The sequence below is a fragment of the Phalacrocorax carbo genome, chromosome 8 (genome assembly GCF_963921805.1).
Source record: "Phalacrocorax carbo chromosome 8, bPhaCar2.1, whole genome shotgun sequence".
Lineage (NCBI taxonomy): Eukaryota > Metazoa > Chordata > Aves > Suliformes > Phalacrocoracidae > Phalacrocorax > Phalacrocorax carbo.
In genome coordinates this window covers 29,838,185-29,856,138 of record NC_087520.1, presented here as the reverse complement: position 1 = coordinate 29,856,138, position 17,954 = coordinate 29,838,185, and the positions used below count along the sequence as shown (strand labels likewise).

General features: G+C 38.5%; 1 long non-coding RNA gene across 1 annotated transcript in view; it reads right to left on the bottom strand.

Moving 5' to 3' along the window:
* Nucleotides 1–16,163, bottom strand: part of LOC135314583 (uncharacterized) — a 64,835-nt gene extending 48,672 nt beyond the window's left edge. Inside the window, exon 1 of the long non-coding RNA XR_010374093.1 lies at nucleotides 16,122–16,163. This is a non-coding gene — a long non-coding RNA (uncharacterized LOC135314583). The remainder of the gene's footprint in view (nucleotides 1–16,121) is intronic.
* Nucleotides 16,164–17,954: the final 1,791 nt, after the last annotated feature.

Here is a 17,954-nt window from a genome sequence, read left to right as displayed (position 1 = left end):
GTTTCTCAAGACTCTATGGAAACTGAAACCACAAAACTCATTGAAGTTTAGAACGTTCTTTTATTAGTAATTAATATTTCTGATTTCTGGGATTTGGATAGATCTGAATAGATTATTTTAAACATGAAGATTTTATCCCCTGTTTTTTTATTCTAGAAGCAGGAAAGTAACTTCATAAAGAAAGACTGTTTGGGGGGTTTTTTTGGTTTGTTGTTTTTTTTGTTTGGATTTTCCTTTGTTTGCTGGGTTGTTTTTTTTTTGTTTTGTTTTTGTTTTTTGTTTTTTCCTTTGGCCAGAAATAAAAACTGTCTATGACTGTCTTAGGAAAGGTCTGTTAAAGTGCTTACATTTAGCAAGTATACATTTATATAATATTTGAAGGAGATTAATTTAATGGGTCATAATTCATAAGATGGTTAGCGCTCTGAGGCCCCATTAATCTAATTCTTAAACTAAAAAATTAATTATCCAGACAAATTTGAACCAGTTGACGTTACTACAGTTGTATCTGGTCCCCATGGTTTTGAACATTCTTAGATTTCTTCTAGAGCCAAGTCAGTGCTGTATAAATTTGCCCACCAGCAGCCTCTCTCTGGGTGCTGAAGAGGTGGGACTCCCCCAAAAGCATTGCTGATATGACACCTAGATTTGCTGGTGAGACTGCTTTACAAATATTCCTTGTTTCACCTGAGTGGGAGAGGTCAGAGCACTGTAATTATACAATTTAGCTTTCCTAGTGTAGCCGAGAGGCCATGAAGAATAAACAAGGAAAATGATCACAAACACCAGAAACACAGCCTGGTTGGATGGTGCAGCTAGATTGACAGGTTTCCAGTGCTTATGTGATTCTTTATGTGATGAAGGTCAGTTAATTTTGAGTTTTGAATTCTGCAGAAAAAGTCTGTTAGGTAAGATTCCACTTTGAGGGGCTTGGAAGTTGTGGGGATTTTTTTAGTTTTTTGTTTTGTCTTGTTTTGAAGATATAATGAGGACTTTGCACTGGAAGCCTGCAGCAATCCTGTTATGCTGTGATTAATGTCACTGTATAATTCTGACAAGCTGAAGGCCTCCCACGGTGCTCATTCATCATGGATATCTCTATAGCTCTTATTTATTTATTGAACAACATGTAAGCACAGTTCCCTTTTTTGTTTAATATATCAGCATTTCAGTGTATGTGGACTTCAAGGTTTCAGTTTTGTTGACAAATGAGATCATCCAGACAATTATCGTTTGATTTTCACTTCACTAGTGAGGAAGATTAAAGAAAAGTTAAGGAGCTTTGTCTGTTTCCTGTTACCCATTTATTGAGGGGGAAGAAAAACTAACAGTTTAAAATGTATAAATGATGAGGTTTTAGATCACACTCAAACAGTACGTGAGGAGACTGCATACCGTTAGTTCATTGGAGTTTTGAATGGGTCAAGCTGGCTTTCTGCTTAACTAAACCATGATTCGGATCCCCTCTTAAACAGCATGTATGAGCTAAGGGCCAATGTGTATCCTACATGTGTACCATGTATGAGCGTTTGTCCAGCTCATACACCACCAAGTTCTTCACAGTGCAAAAATTTGTTGCTTGCACAAGAAGGATCTGTATCTAGTATCAGCATTTTGTTAAGGTATCCAGGTTCCTACAGGGTCCCTGCACTGCCATCTTTCATTTGGAGGATAAAAATGGGTGATAAATTGAACATGAACTTGCAATAAGATGCCACACATGGTTCCAAAATCAGGGACATGCAGTGTCATAGGCCAGGCTGGGAACAAGGACACTGGTCACATTCTTTAACATGTTGGAAACTGCTCAGATACTGCTGTGATAGGTGATGTATAACAGTCTGAAGATCAAGTGGTTCTCAATAGAGAAGTAACACTACACCTGCAAGAGAAAGTACTGGTATGGACACTTTAAGATCAGACAAAAATATCAAGAAGTTGGAGGGAATTCAGAAAAGAGCCACAAACATGATTAAAGTGCTCAGAAAGATGATGGCAAGAAAGATGAAAAGAACTAGGTGTGCATAGCTATATGATGATTAAGAAGGTGCTTCAGCATCTACAGCTAATTGAAGGGTATAAATGTAAAGGAAGGAGCATAACTGTCTGGGGTGTTATGAGGGCTTGTAACTGGGAGTAGTTGGATGAAATTAATAAAACAAAAATTTAGGTTGGGAAATTTCCAGACAGTGGACCCATATGTTCCCTCCTGGCATAAAAACGTGTGAAAGGGAACAAAACACTCTGTAAGCCATGTGGCTTTTGAAGTGCAGCTGTTGTTCCACATTCTCTCCCCTGCTCTGTGAAACTAAGGGCCAGGGCCAGGTTTCTGAAGTGTACATACTATCAGCACAAGTGTTAGAAAAACCAGGAAATCACTTGTTAAGCTTATCCAGCCCTTGAAGTCCCAGTTACAAGTCGTACCTTTGCCTTTCAACCTTGCCCATTTTTACTTCCCACATGTCTCCTCCCTCCACCCAAACCTTGCCTCCCACTGAGACAGGGTGTTTAAAAATTTGTTTTTGCTTTGTTGGGAAAGTTGATTGAGGCTTTGAAGTATATGATTAATGTGTGGACAGCCTTTCAGTACAAGTTATGTTTAACTGTGCAGTATTGAAGGATAGATAAAGAAGGGAGTTGTACAGTCTTTAATACCAGTCCTGATAAATAAGTTTAATACCTCCATCCCCTTCAACAACTAATGTATGTGGCTGAAGTTACCACAGTGTATGGAGAACAGGGTTCTTTATGGCTTCTGGTTAGCAGGCAGGACTGCTGTACAGAAATAAATTATTTTTATACCTTTCTAGGATAAGAACTCAGTACATAATTTCTGGGTTATTTTATCTTTGTGTACAATACAAATATGTGGGTGACCTCCACTGGGTTTGGGGGGTTTGGGGTTTTTTTGTTAGGGTTTTTGTGTTTGTGTGTGTGTGTGTGTGGTGTCAGTTTGTTGTTTTGTTGGGTTTGGTTTTTTCAGGGGGTTTGTTTGTTTTTGTTTTGTTTTACTGTTTTAGGAAGATCACAAGTAACTATTTTGGCAAGCTTAAGAATAACCCTTGCTTTCTGACCTCAACCTTACGTAGTCCCCAATGACCTCCACATTGCACCTCCAAATGCTTCCTAAATTCCGCCTGCTCCATACTCCCCACAGCTGTGCTCCAGATTGTCCAGTGAAGAATTACCATGTCATGTCTGGGGACTAAATCCAATCATTCATATATTTCAGCAAGACTGAAATCTGTTCATTTAAATGCATGTCTGAACATTAATTATACAGTTGTTGCTGATTTCTTCTCAATAAAAGTCCACAAAGCAGAGTATGTCATACAGTGATATTTTGATTTTTCTGTTTGCATTTTTCTAAGAGAAACACTTTGTCCAAAACAGTTCTCCAGTTTCTAGATTTTAAAGAGACGTTGGTCATTGGAAAGTAAGTAGGCCAAAGGAGTTTGATGAGTTTAGAGTATTCAAAGCAAAGTCCTTTAAAAAATAAAAAGAATTTACATTTTCCACGAAAACAGTTATATTTAGATGAACTTTGTGGTTGGTATAAAGACGTAATTTTTGCCGGCTTACACTACCCATCAGTTTGGTCTACAGCTGTTCAGGGTAGTCTTCATGTCTTTCTATTAGATTGTAATAGCTATAGACTGTATAAGCATTATTGGTGATAAATTCTGACAATAGTAATTGCTCTATTTTATAAACATTTAAGAGACCATCAGTAACTCGGAGTTTAATTTTGTCAATATATGCAAGTAAATAACTGCATATTAACAAAAACCTAGCAACAAGCCTCTTTTTTGTGTGTTCATTTTAATATTCTCAAACACCAAACAATACAAGAAATAGACCTGCACCCACACTGAATTAAAATTTAATCAAAAACATAAAGGCAAGAGGATCCTGAATGAACTGAACCCCTGCCTCCTGCTATGTATCTAGATGTTGCTGGAGTCCCCTAACCTTGATTGGTGTCGACACCAAAGGCTATATGTTATTGTAGATCAACTCACACAATTACTGCTGACATCTTTAATCTAGCTTTTTAAGCAGAAAAAGCTATAACAGTCTAGTGTTTAGAAGCAGGAGCTAGACAAATTCAGAACTGAGGTAATGTGCCCATTTTTAACAGGAAGAGTAAATTAACCACTGGAGCAATTTACCTAGGGACACGTTGGTTTCTCCTTCAATTGAAGTCTTTGTATTAAGACAGGGTATCTTTTTAACAGAGGTGCTGTAGATCAAACAAAAATAATGGTTTTGATGCAGAAATTAATTATTGAGGTTCTTTTGCCTGTGTTGCCCAGGAGATTAAATACAATGGTCATAATAGCCTACTTTGGTTGTAACATCTAGTGGGTCAAGGAATGAATGATGTATTCCACAAAATAGATATAGACAAATAAATACTGAGATATTTGGCTTCCATTTATTTGCTAGTTATATGAGATATGCTTATCTTCAACATCTTCTGTGAAGAAAAGTGGCATCTAGATTTAAAAAAATAGGACTGACGACAATTTAACACACTGCTTCACCTACTTTATTTCAGTAAATAGAAAGATTTCCTTATTATGTTGCCATGTGAAGTTTTTTCAAACAAAAATTGAGCTTACAAATGTAATAATTTCTATTACATTTTCAAGATTTTCTAACTTCTAAAAACTGCCTTAAAAAGCTGTTCACACAAATAGTGAGGTATTTCGTTTCCCATTTCACCAGGACAGATTAACAGAGAGGTTTGATTAATCTCCAGATGACATAGAATTTGAAAAAAGCATGTATATTGAGTGTATGGGATTTTTGTTTTGGTTTATTTTATTTTGTTTTTAGTAATAAATACAATGACTTAAGTAAATTTGTTTAACAAAGCAAACTGAGACTCGGTGAGTCACCTTAATAGGTTTCAGAAATGACTTTAATTCATTGCAGTTCTTAAGCTATTGAAAGCAGAAAATGAATAAATTGTCTTTTAAAAATAATAACAACAAACTCATGTCTAATGACTTAATGGAATGATTTCAAAGTAACATTGCCCCACTGGAAAAATGGGAGCCACCTGCTTTCCAAATGGGCTGCACCTGTGCAGCTTTCATGGAGGTTAAAAAGATATCTGTGCAGGGTCTTCTGGGACATGCTAAATGGATTCAGCAGTTGGAGGAGGATCAGCACTCTTGGCATCATGTGCTGAGTTAGTGTTGGTACTTGTTTCCTGTTAACTGAGATACTGCCAGAGAGAGACTTTTTTTTCCCGTCTCATATAAATTAAAAAAAAAAAAAAGACTCAGCCTGCAGGCATGGGATCTGATGCCTTTTCTTGCTGCGGAGACGCAGTCATCTGGTTTCAGTGCTCAACATCTAATAGCTGACATATGGACAGGGTGCAGTGTTCTGTGAGCTTTCCCTGGCTTCTCATAATCAGAATTTGAAATACATTATTTCAGCAGGTGTGCTAATATCTGCGAGCATGGCTACCTCACTGTGAGAAACTGAAGATGTGTGGCTGTGGCCTCTCATATAAAAATGTTAATAAAATTATTATTACACAGAACGTAGAATTCCCATTCTACAAAATTCCCAGTGTCCTTGGGGAAACATGTAGGGTAAGGCTCTCTGTTATGTAGTGCTGTAAAACTAATTGAAGGATGATAGAATGATTGATAAAACCCAAATTATTTAAGTACTACACAGGTATATGCTCTTATGGACACATTTGTCTTCAGGAACACAGCTGTATGCTGAATGCATGTGGCTTTTCCCTAAGTTTGTACTTGCTGTCATTACCCTATGTACTCTAATTAACTTAACTGGAAGAAGCCAGATATTAGAAATTTTGGTATTGGCCAGGTTTTATTGGATTTCTCTTGCTAAATACAGTCAACAAAGGGAAGCTGATGTACAGCTTCTGTCATGTTCCACCTCTACCAGGAATAGCAAAGTTTGAATAAGATGTGTCAGTAACAAGTTGCTGGAACTAAAAGATGGTAGCAGCAGCAAGAGGCTGGTAACATCCCATAACGTAGCTGTTATGAAAGTGCACATACCTTTAAAGATGTATTTAAATTTCAGAGTAATTCCTTCCCCTACAAACAAGAAATTCTGGTAGCACATTTAGCACCATTGCCCTCAACAGCTGCCATATTTTTAATAAGAAGTATTTATCTTTGTACATCTGTTATCAGGTTCGAAAATTATATATCACTTGATATACAGGGAGGCTGAGTTAGCAATGCCTGTAGAAACGGTAATGTTTGTACTTTATTTATTTTTAGACATTCCTACCCTTGTTTCATTCTTTGCAATTCACTTCATTTCAAGAGGCAGAGCCATTCAGTTGTCTAATTACAGGAGAATTATAGGTCTATTTTATGACAATGTTGGCATATAGCACTCCCAGCTAGGAACATGATCTTGAGACAATTTATTCCCTGGAACATGAGGACTATGTATAGGAATAAGCTTCTTCACAATGTGGCTACCTTCTTGCAAGCTTAATGAGACTGGGGGGGGTGTTGAAAGAATGGAGAGCTACCACTTAGCCAAGGCTCTCTTTGGACAGAGACATTTTTTCTGCAGTGCTACTTAAATCTGTACTATCTGAATTGTGATAGCTGTAATGTGTGGCTTAGAAGGACAAATAGCTAGGCCCCAGTGTAGATAAACCTGCAAAGTCCACTGAAATCAAGGCTCATTAAACATTTCATTCATTACAAATAAATAATCTGGAGGTCAGAGTCAACATTTTATGTATATAAATGAATACTGATTAGATGTAGCAACAAGGTAGCAATCCTAACAGTGCAGAAATCAGAGTTATCGTCTTAATTTTTTTCTGAGATTAGTGCTGACACACTATGGTCTATATTAGAGCACATCCGTGACTACTTCATGCTAGCTGCCAACCACAGTGCTGAGTACCTATGAGTGCCTAGAGGCTACTGTGTATGCTTCTCAGCTGCCTGATAGCAGGAGCTCTGAAATCACAAGCTCCTGGAAAAGCACGGCATGATTGCACAAATCTTTAGATTTGACTATTCATCTTCCTCTACCTTCTAAGCTTTTTAACTATAAAGGAAATGACCATTGACTAAATATCCCCACCAGGATGCCTTTAAGTGAGGTGATTTTGGCTAGAAAGTTCACTATGGTTGCTTTGTACTTACAGAATTTAAGTCTCTAGTGCAATGTAGATGTATTTTCTCTAATTCTTCTGTCTTATGAGGCCTTTTGCTACCCTAGATATCTTTCCTCATAGTTTGTCTACTCCTTTTTCATGCCTATGTTCTTCTAGTCTATCCTCTTCCCCTCTTTTCCTAAAAAGTTTCAGCATGTGACAGGAGGCAGGGCAAAGTGTTGTAGCTTACAAGGTGAAGCATGGAGCCATATGGAGTGAAAGCAGCCAAGCTTCAAGCTGTGAAAGATATGGTGAAAACTGTGTCTTTTTAGAACCAGAATACTTTTCATGTGCAAGTGAAGACTATTTATAACAGGGATTTTTGTCCCAAATCTGTAGAGGAAAAAATGAGAGGTGACCATATCCTTTGTAAGTGGAAAACAAGTCATAATGCATTCAAATTAATATCTGTATATATGGAGAAATTTTTAACCGTCACTTTAGGTCATGAAACTGGAATTCAAATGGTGAAAGCTGTTTAAGCTTTTGCAGTTTCTTCAGACCTCAGTGGATTTACACTGGTCATGCTCAGGAAGTCTTTTCCTCTCTTTTATTATCTAATGAACTCTCCTCTCCCATAGACTGTTACCTAGTTACTGAAAGAAAATCAACTGTTTAAAATGTATGAATTATAAGACTCTATGTTACATCCACACAACATGCGAGGAGTATGTGTGCCATTCTGAATAAGGTAAACTGGCGTGTGCACTTGGTTTGTCACTGAGTCAGCCCCCTCTTAGAGTGTTATTCAATGGTCAAGAGGTGTCTTAGTATGTGTTGGAAGTATTTGTCCAGTCCACACACTGAAATTCATTACGGTGTCAACTTTCTTCTCAAAAAGAATTTGTATAAAGGATTTGTATATAATTTTTAGTCTCTTGCTAAGGTTACCATTTAAGTCTTTGGAGTGGGGGGAGGTGTTTCAATTAAAAAGCAAATGCTTGTAAAGGCAGAACAGTATTTTTCTAAAAGAGCAGTACGCTTAGTGAAAAAGTCAGTCAAATTATCCAGAAATAAAGTAGAAGAATCTTTCCTGTTTTGAGTGCAACTCAGATTTTGATGTTTGCCTAGAGGTAACTCTAGACAACGCTGGTTTTCATTTGCCAGCCCCTGGTCAGCAAGACTTTGAAAGCTGTTTCTACCTCTGTGTCTCTGTCTGTATTGCCCTGAATATATTTCATAGTGTTCTGAATACAGGCCTGTGTGTTAGCCCAATACTCTTCATATTAATGCATACAATTGTCATGCTTTAATGTTCTACCTATACTACATGAAGGTGTATGATATAATGCCTTTGTGGAATTCATCCTGAAAGGTTAGACATTCCTCATAGAAGAGATGGAATTTTTAAGTCTCCAGAACAGTATATTTCAAAACAACTGAGCTTGCACGGCCTATGGTTTTCCCCTCCGTTGGAGCAGTATCCTGTATGAAAGAGTTTCAGAAGAAGGGTATAATATGTCTTTGGCAAACGGATTTTTTGCAGTTTCTTAGTCTGCTACAGCTCAGACAGACACCCAGTTACTACCAGCCATGGATCTAATCTGCAACATCAGGCAGATTTAAGAAGTGCCACCAATGATGGAGTAGATAAGGTGACTAAGCTAGAAACCCCATTCCTGAACAGCTTACTCCATTCGTTAGACTTATCTTTTTAAATTTAAATATGTTGAAAAATGTACATTTATAAGGCAAGCTGGTACAGTATAAATACAATCTGCTGGACAAGTTCACTTTCAGTTATGTTTGTTAGCATCTAGAAAAGGCTGTAAATGCCTTCATCTCTCCTTTGGCTCTTTTCTTTGGTTGTGAGAATGTGAAATTTCAGGCTCCCCCACAAAGCCAGACAGAATAGAGAGGAGACTGTCTTTTGGAGAAAATCAGGAAAAAAGAATAGCTAAAATAGCTATATGAAATACTGTTTTCCTTATTTTAATAGTGTTTCTTAACTTATGTTGTCATACTGCAGTCATGTACTATCTAGTTGCACTATGTATTAGCTTGTGAAAAAAATGTGCATTGTGATGCTTCCTCTAGGCATTTATGTGTAAATGAGGTTCATTTCACATTAAGATCTCCCTGTTTTTTATCCATTGGTCTTGCCTTTTACGGTAAGCGTGTCACTAGACATGCTAAGATATGTAAAGATTATTTGCACTATATTTGACTCTGACTTGGGCATTTAGAGACTAACTTAAGCTTAGTTCTTCACATTTCTTACAAAGCTTCAACTACAGTATGTGATGTTCTAAACATGGTCCCTGAGCCAAGTTGTTTCCTCCCTAGAACATGCGTTAGGCATCAACTCTTTCCCGTCACTTGCTGGGATTGATAATGTGCCAAGTCTTGAAGTCTTGACTCAGTTCTTACTCTGACAAGACTCGCATGGAAATCAATGGAAGTTTTGCCTGATTAAATACTTCTGGATCCCTCTCCAAAACACTTGGCTTATTTATATCCGGCATGTTTGGAAAAATCCAACATATTAGCCCTTGTAAAGTAGGACTAACAAAATCTTAACTGAAGGCAAAATACCCAGGGGCCTGCTTGCTGGCAGTGGAACACTGCCTATGTTTGAAAACCAAACCAAACCCAAAGGCTGCAGGACAATACATCATCTAAAAAGCAGTTGAACTTATCTGGCAGTATCTACACATGCAGAACATGAGATGACAATGTCTTCCTCCACTGTAAGGTGATGAGTCTATGACTTGTGTTATTCAGAGTCACTCTGAAACTAAACAGTAGGCTATGAGACATTATATATAAATTTTTTCTCCTGTTTGTGAAAATTAGAAAAACTGTGTAATTGATTCATACAGAAAGAGGTACTGTAGTTTAGTAAACACTTCATTGCAATCAATTTCAATTAATACCACAAAAACACTTCAGGGTGAACATAATCACCAGAAATAAACAGAAAGTAACTTCAATGATCAACTTTTAATGTATGAGTATCATCCAACTCTTACTTCATAAACATGCTTAGGTTTTAATGAAACTTGGCATGCTTTATGTCGTACAATACATGTTGCTTTGAAAAAAGTATGTGATTTGCATCTGGAAAAAGAAGCCATTTGGAGGTATAAGAACAAGTAATGTCTATACATTCTCCATCATTCTGCCATGGAGTAAATCTAGTTATTTTGAGATACAATGCAACCTTCATTTCTTGGTGAAAGCAAAGGAAGTAAAACACAGTTTTCAGACAGAGTAAGAAATAACATCCTATGAACCAAAATTAGATGTAACTTTTTAGTTATTCTACTAAATTTGTGCCACACTGTGGAGCATGAGAATTCCATTCTGTACACCTCAGTCCTGGTGGTACGAGTGTCCCAGTAAGGCCCAGCAATTCCATAGCATGGTGCGCATTTTTGTTTTGTCTTCCCTTGGAGCCAGAGTACATCCTTGTAAGGTATGTGTATGGTCCCACTCTAGAGTGCCCTTATCCTGCAGTGTAGGTACAGCTTATTTACAATAGTTCTGACTATGTGAACCACGATCAGATGGTGATTCTTTCCGTTGCCTGGAGAGATGGGTTAAAGGAGTGGGGCCTTGGCTTTTGGAAAGGAAGCATATCAGATTTCTCTCCAAAGTCTTTCTTTGGCTGTCTAGGAACTGCACAGTGAGATTGTGGGATCGTGTACCCTGTGAGATGAAGAGTTGTTAAAGTGTACTGAACCCTATGACTCATGCTTTATTTCCCAATGACTATTAGCCCAGCTGCAGTTTTGACTTAGAGCAATTACATATTCAGGAAGAGTTGGCTTGTGTTATGTCTTGGCAGCCTATTTTGTAGCATGTATGGATTGCTTGTGTCTGGTCCATCCAGATTTATGAACAAAGGCTTGGGCCCATGCTAAAATACCAGGCATGCTTCAGCAACTATAGGCACTGTTTCCTGCTCTGATACCTGCCTTTTATTTTCCTTGCTTTTACTATCAAACAAAGCTAATGATCTTAGAACTGATTTACTATTGCTGTATAACCTGCTCAGACATTACTTTTTCTCGTGACTCCCAAAAGTACAGAGTTTGGGCTGAGACAGTCTGTTAACATGGGCATGAGGTTTTTGCTATGAACCTGGGATAGGCCAAGCCTTGAAAATGCATATAGAAAAATCAGCAAGGCTGACTTTGTGGCCATGCACTGTGACAGATTATATGAAGGGTAAGGGCAAAAAAGCTATTGGGGGGAATTCTTTAGGATGGGAGTTGCTGAGTTCAAGATGCAACAGGGCTAGGCAAGAGCCCAACTTGCTGTCCACAAAACATTGTTCCCTATCCTTACAAGAGCAAGGTGGGAGGGAAACTGCCTCCAGTCACCTCACAGCTGTGTTTGGAAGCAGATTGCACTGCAAGTTTTGAATGCTTCTTGCCTTAGTTTCTGTACAGTCAATTACCAAAGGGAAGATATATGTCAGAAGGACAGATGCAACAGTAATGACAACTAAATCTAGGGAGTTGTTATCTGGTCAACTGTTCTGCAGACTCTTAACTTTTATGTACAAAAAGAGTAGTTCCAAGGTCTCTAAATAAGAGCACGATTGCACCATGAAATATGAGCAAAGCTACCTTCTTTGATGCAAGGTGACATATTTTAAAGTTTTAATTCTTATCTGTTTCACCAGTTCATTTATCTTTCTACTTTCCTATCTAATACCTCTGGAAATGCCCCTGATTGCACAGGGCCTGTGGATGCTTCTCACAGGCTAGCATCACTCCCTGCTATAACAGAAAAAGTCAAAAGCTTTATGCTACTTCCATTCTCTGAATCTCTTGGAGTGAGTCTGCTTTATCTTCTTTGCCTTTCAGTTTGTATGCTTTTTTGACAGGAACTGTTGTCCTGATTCTGATCATCTTTGAAGTGTGTACATTAGAACAAAGCCCTGTGCCTTTGAGTGAGATATAGGAGCAAACACCCTGGAATGGTGTATGGCATTAGATACTGCCAAGAATTCCATTCGGATTTGCAGCAAAAGGGAATTCTTAACCAGGTTTGGTTTATACAAAGGGCAGTTTGCTACTACAAAGAGAGTCAAATAAATAGAATGACTCAGCACTGAAACAGAAGTGGAGGTAGGGATCACAGTGGTGAGTTTTAAAGGCATTTATTGGAAAGTCTGTAGAAGGAAGAGAAAGTTAAAAAGAGGATAAGAGTCAGTTCAGCACAGGCATGAACAGTTAGTATAGATTTCTTTTTCTGGAACATACTAAGCTGGTAAAATGCCTGCTATTTTGACTAAAATCTGATGATTATTCTTTTACTCACTCTTATGACTACGCTTCTACTCTCGGAAAGGGACGGAGGGATGGTGGCATCAGACCGAATGGAAAGCAGCCATGGTAGTTAAAGTCAGCATAAGTAAAAGCATAATTTTAAAAGGAGTGATTTTCTATTTTAAGGTTCAGTGTTCTGGCCAACGGTGATTTGGGCAGGAATATAGATACAGCATTTTAAAGTGACTAGTGGTAACACCACAGTATTTAATTTCTTGTTTTGGACTGACACAGATATGTTTCTCTTGATAATGTCTTTGCAGTTTGCCTTTGATCTTAAAAGTGGGAAGAAGTGTTTTAGAGAGAAAAAAAAATCTCTATTTCCAAATATCTTTCATTGCAGTCAATGCTTATGTACATGTATAGATTTACCAGCCAATCTATAATATGTTATGATAGCCATATGGCTGTAAATCCTGGGTGAAATGGCCTATTCTGTAGTGTCTTCAGATGAGAAATTACAATACTGGAAGTCTAGTGGAAAAACTTCACTGGAATAGTCCCGATGGTAAACTTGATCATGCAGAGAAATTCTCAGAGGATGCTAACATTTGCTATCTCAACAGTTTCCCTGAACTGGAAAGTTTGAAAACATCCTTGAAATCTGTTGCCACTGAAGTTGCTTATATCAGCTAGCAAAGTCATGCATCTTAGTCTTGCTTGCTTCCAATACAGTATTGTTAAAACTGAGAGAGCTTGGTTTGTTCCACTTCAAGTGAAGGAAGCACTTCTTCGTAATTCATAATTCAACTACAGCACTTAACCACCACAGAATTTTGTGGAAACAAAATAGATTCAAGAAAGGATTACACCTATCTAATTAAGAACCACTGCTGGGTGGCAGACTCTAACTCAAGGAGTTCCTAAATTTCCACTTGTTGAAATCAGGAAGGATGATGAAGATAGACCTGTGCATGCCTTGTTCTTTCCTTATCAGCTTGTGGTACTTAGAACATGATATTGAATCATTAACTTGACAGTGTTGCAGATCCTACACTTTTTAATACTCATGAGACCCCTCCTAGAGGTGCACATTGAAAGTTTGAGAAGCAGTGGTCACAGGTTGCACCAAGAGAAATTCTGAACAGGTATAAGGGTAAAAAAATTTGCAGGGGTTTGGACTAGATGACCTCCAGACCCCCTTCCAATCTACATTATTAAATAATTCTGTGATTATCAAATTGGAAGGATCTTGGCAGTATGCCCAAATCACTGCTATTGGAGGAAATATCTCCTTTCTGTCTCTCCAGACTCTTTCACAAGTCGATCAAATTCCCTCTTCAAAATAATTGGCAGGGTCAGTGGGAAAAAAATATCTAGGGAGCTTTCCATCTTCAGCTTCTATGCACTGGTCCTTTCCTCTTCTGGGTAGGGTCTAGTCTGTGTAATTTAAATGGCTGTTGTATCTCACTGGTTTCCTCTTCACATAGGACTAAGGACCAGATACCATCAATCTAGAGCTAGTGTCCTTTGACCCACATAGCCGGGGATTCCCTGACTGAGGAGACCTCTCTCTTCCCTCCAGTAACTTAACAGTAAAAGCAGTTTATGACAGTGTGTCAACTGAGAGATTTCTAACTGCGTATCTTTGCCTAAATTAGACTTCAGTAAGCATACCAGAAAGATATTAGGACCTTTTCATTAGCTTCCTTGCTTTGTCTGTTCATGAATATTGTAACTAAATTCCTTTTCCATTCATTATGCTGTCTGTTCCCAGACTACCAAACTGAGGATCCAGTCCTGCCCGCGAATCCTCCCTCACAGCACTCACTCTTACCTCATTAGACAGCTGGGTGAACTCTGCTCTGCTTTGCTGATAGAGCTATCAAGGCTCTGCAAAAGTGCAAACATCAAAACATGTGTTTATCCATGGGGAAAAAACATCAAGAAAACAGTAGGGTTTTTTTCATTCTTAGTCTTAAAGCTGCGCTATGGTTTGCAGAACCCAAAATGTTATGTGAATGTCATATGTATTTCATGTATTTTCAGTATATCTCCCCACTTTTCAAGCATAATTTACGCTCATTGGTTTCTTTAGTATAGTTCACCCCTGAAATATTTCACTTTAGAAAAAATTTTTTTAAATAGCCATTATTCTAGCATGTGCAATATGGATGTATTATAGAGGTGTTCCCTTGAAAGGAATATTTAATTAAAATACAATCTAAATGTTAGAAGCGTTTTTCTTTTACCTGGCTCATCACCTTATGGTAATTCAGAAAATACAGAAATCTATTTGTAGCACATTAGTTCATAAAGTTTTTATTTTGAAAGTCTTAGATCTTGTGATCTCTACTTCAAGTCACAAGAACACATCAGTCTTAACTTTTTACATCTGCTCAGTCCTCCTCTTGCTGATTTCTGGTTGATTTAATACTCTTCCCGATGAGCAATTGAGCCCTTTGACTAGTCTGTCATTTCCCAAATGAAAAGAAGTGACCCTAATAACGTTCACCCTTCCTGCAGCCTAGCCATGACAGAGCTCCCTGCCTGTTGCATGCAGCACTTCTCACAGCAATTTGCCTTCACAGGAATTGGTTTCACAACCAGGTTTGGCTGCAAGAGAACAGACTGTGGCTCTCCCCTGTGGGTATGGAGCCACTGTTTTTGTTTTGAGTTGTTGTTTGGGGTGGGTTGGTTTTTTTTCGGTCACCTTCTACACATTTGGCCTTGTCAACTATGTTTACTCTAGAGTAGGAGAAGAGAAGCTGGTTGGAAAATGACAGAGTTGAGCAGTTGCTGTACTGCTGCTTGTGCCATTCTTTAACTGGGTTATCAGTTCACGTTCAGAGAGCTGAAACCTGACATTCCTGCATTAGAGGCATAAAGAGAGCTTTTGATTTGAAGTGTATGTCCTCCAAATCTAACTATTTCTTTGTGATATTCACCTTGAGATTTCAAGAGGAGGGTTAAATTGGAGACTTATTTTATAGATTGCTTTAGGCTTTAGGTTTGTTCTAGTCACTCACCATGTGATGGTCTTCTCCTGTACCAGTGAAGTTCTGAGCTCTTCCACGGCCCAAGGTGCAAACTCCAGTTTTAACTGTTCTGACCTCATTGTCAGAATGTTCTAGCATTTCTGCCTTCTTCTGAAGCGTAGAATTTGGTAACCCAGCGTGGGCTGCCAGAGAGTGGGGGACATCAGAATGAAAAAATACTGCTCTGAAAATATCATCTTAATGTTGTGTCCTAGTGTTAACATTCATGTGAGTAGCTGCCAGTGTATGTATACCAGGAGGTAAAGCTAGTTGTGTGCTGTGTAACATAGCAGGGGAGCCCTTTGATTTACTGAGCAGCTTTGTCTAGATCCATAGCTGCTTCTTTGCATGATTAATATTATCTTTATGATTCTAAGAACAGATAAGCTGTTCTGACCCACAACAGGATCATCAGATAGATCTTCTTAACAGCTATTATACTGATTATTTTTTTAATAGAAAACACACTCAAAATTCTGCATTAACATTGAGATTATTTTCAACATGCAAACACCCTCAGAAGAGCCTTCGGAGTGAATAGCGCTATTTACCCATTTCATTATCTTTATGTCATCAAACATAATCTGGCAATGAGTTTATCTGCTTTGATCATCCTCTCAACATCAGTTATTATCCCCCCATAGTCATGGGCTGTCATTGGCTAGGTACACTAGAGACTCATCTAGTGTCGTGGTTCAGCCTCAGCTGGCAACTGAACACCACGCAGCCGCTTGCTCACCCCCCCCACCCCTGTGGGATGGGGAAGAGAATAGGACGAGCAAAAGAACTTGTGGGTTGAGATAAACATAGTTTAATGATTACAATAAAATGATAATGATAAATGATTATGATAATAATGACAATAATGTTAATATAATAAAAGGGAAAAGGAAGGGAAGGGGAAAACAGGAAAAAAAACAAACCACAGAAACACAAACGATACAACCGCTCACCACCCGCCGACCGACACTGCCCGTCCCCGAGCCGCGATTGTTTCCTCCCTCCCCTGGCCAGCCCCTCCCAGGTAGCATACTGGGCATGACGTTACATGATATGGAATATCCCTTTGGTCAGTTTGAATCCGCTCTCTTAGCTGTGCCCCCTCCCCTCCCAGCTTCCTGTGCACCCAGCAGAGCATGGGAAGGTAGACATGTCCTTGACTAGTATAAGCGCTGCCCAGCAACAGCCTAAACATCTGTGTGTTATCTCAACAGGTTTTTTTTTCCATGCTAATTTCAAAGCACAGCACTATACCAGCTAGAGTGAAGAAAATTAACTCTATCCCAGCTAAAACCATGACATCTAGAGTATTAATGTTTTGTGGGTGTCAACGTTTTGCATAGTTGCTGGATTGCTTTCAAGCTTCGTAAGTGTCTGACAATGATAATGTGTTTCATCCCATGCATGTTATGCCTGAACCCAGTATAGTAACTTCACCCTAATGTGTTCTAGGCTCTTAACTGGCTTAAGCAACTTTAACAATCTCTTCCACATAACATCAGCATTTGTTGAGACCTTCTTCCTAAATAAGACTGTAACACAGTCAGTTGAGATTATCTTACAACACAGTTCTTCAATACAGGCAACTATTCCTTACCATTTGCCTCCAACTGGCTTTTCTTTTCTTCCCACCACACTTTGTGGCATTCTCCATATTTTGTTAGTAGAGGCTATTTGGAATAATATCTAGGCTTTGTTAGGATTCATAGATGTTAATGCATTTGAGGAATATAGTAAATGTAGGCAGGGCGAAATGGCATTGCGGCAGGAAAATTAATTTTGTGCGGATACTGTGAGCTGTGTTAAACGGGTGTGTCAGGCCTGTGATGAAAACAGGACCTACAGAATTGGATCTCTGAATTGCTGTTTCCCTTTTATATGGCTAAGACTTTTGGGAAGGCTTTGAAAATAAGGAAATGGAGGTGACTTGACTGGAAAGCAGATATCGGGAGGTGTTAGCTCATAGGTCCCTTGATAAAGGGATTTTGTAGCAGCATTTTGATGTCTAAGCTGTGCAAATGGATGTCTCAAAGACACAGAAGTGTTCAAGTGTCCTAGAAGTGTGTGTCCTAGATCCGGGACTAGCAAATCAGGGGTGCTTCCACTCCACTCTGTTTTGGAAGTTGGAAGTTCAGAATTGAAATCTGTTTTTCCTTCTCCTTTGTGAAAGGAGATAATATCTTATTTTTTCTACAGGTCTATCTTTGTTTACTAATCACATATTAGGATGAACAAACAGCTTCAAAAGAGATATAATGAAACATTAATTGTTGGTCATTTCGAAAAATTTATGATCAGGGTCTTTAGTAAGACTAAAAAGGTCATCATCCAAACTGACACACAAAATAGATGTTCATCAGCTTGCCAGCTTCAGCAGATTCTTAACAGCAAGGCTTTAACCAGAGTATTTCAGTTTTTTAAAATGCCCAGTAGTAACCAATCATACATAGTTCCATATCCTGCACCTTTATTTCAGTTTGAAACACCACACTTTCCTTCTGTGATGGAAAA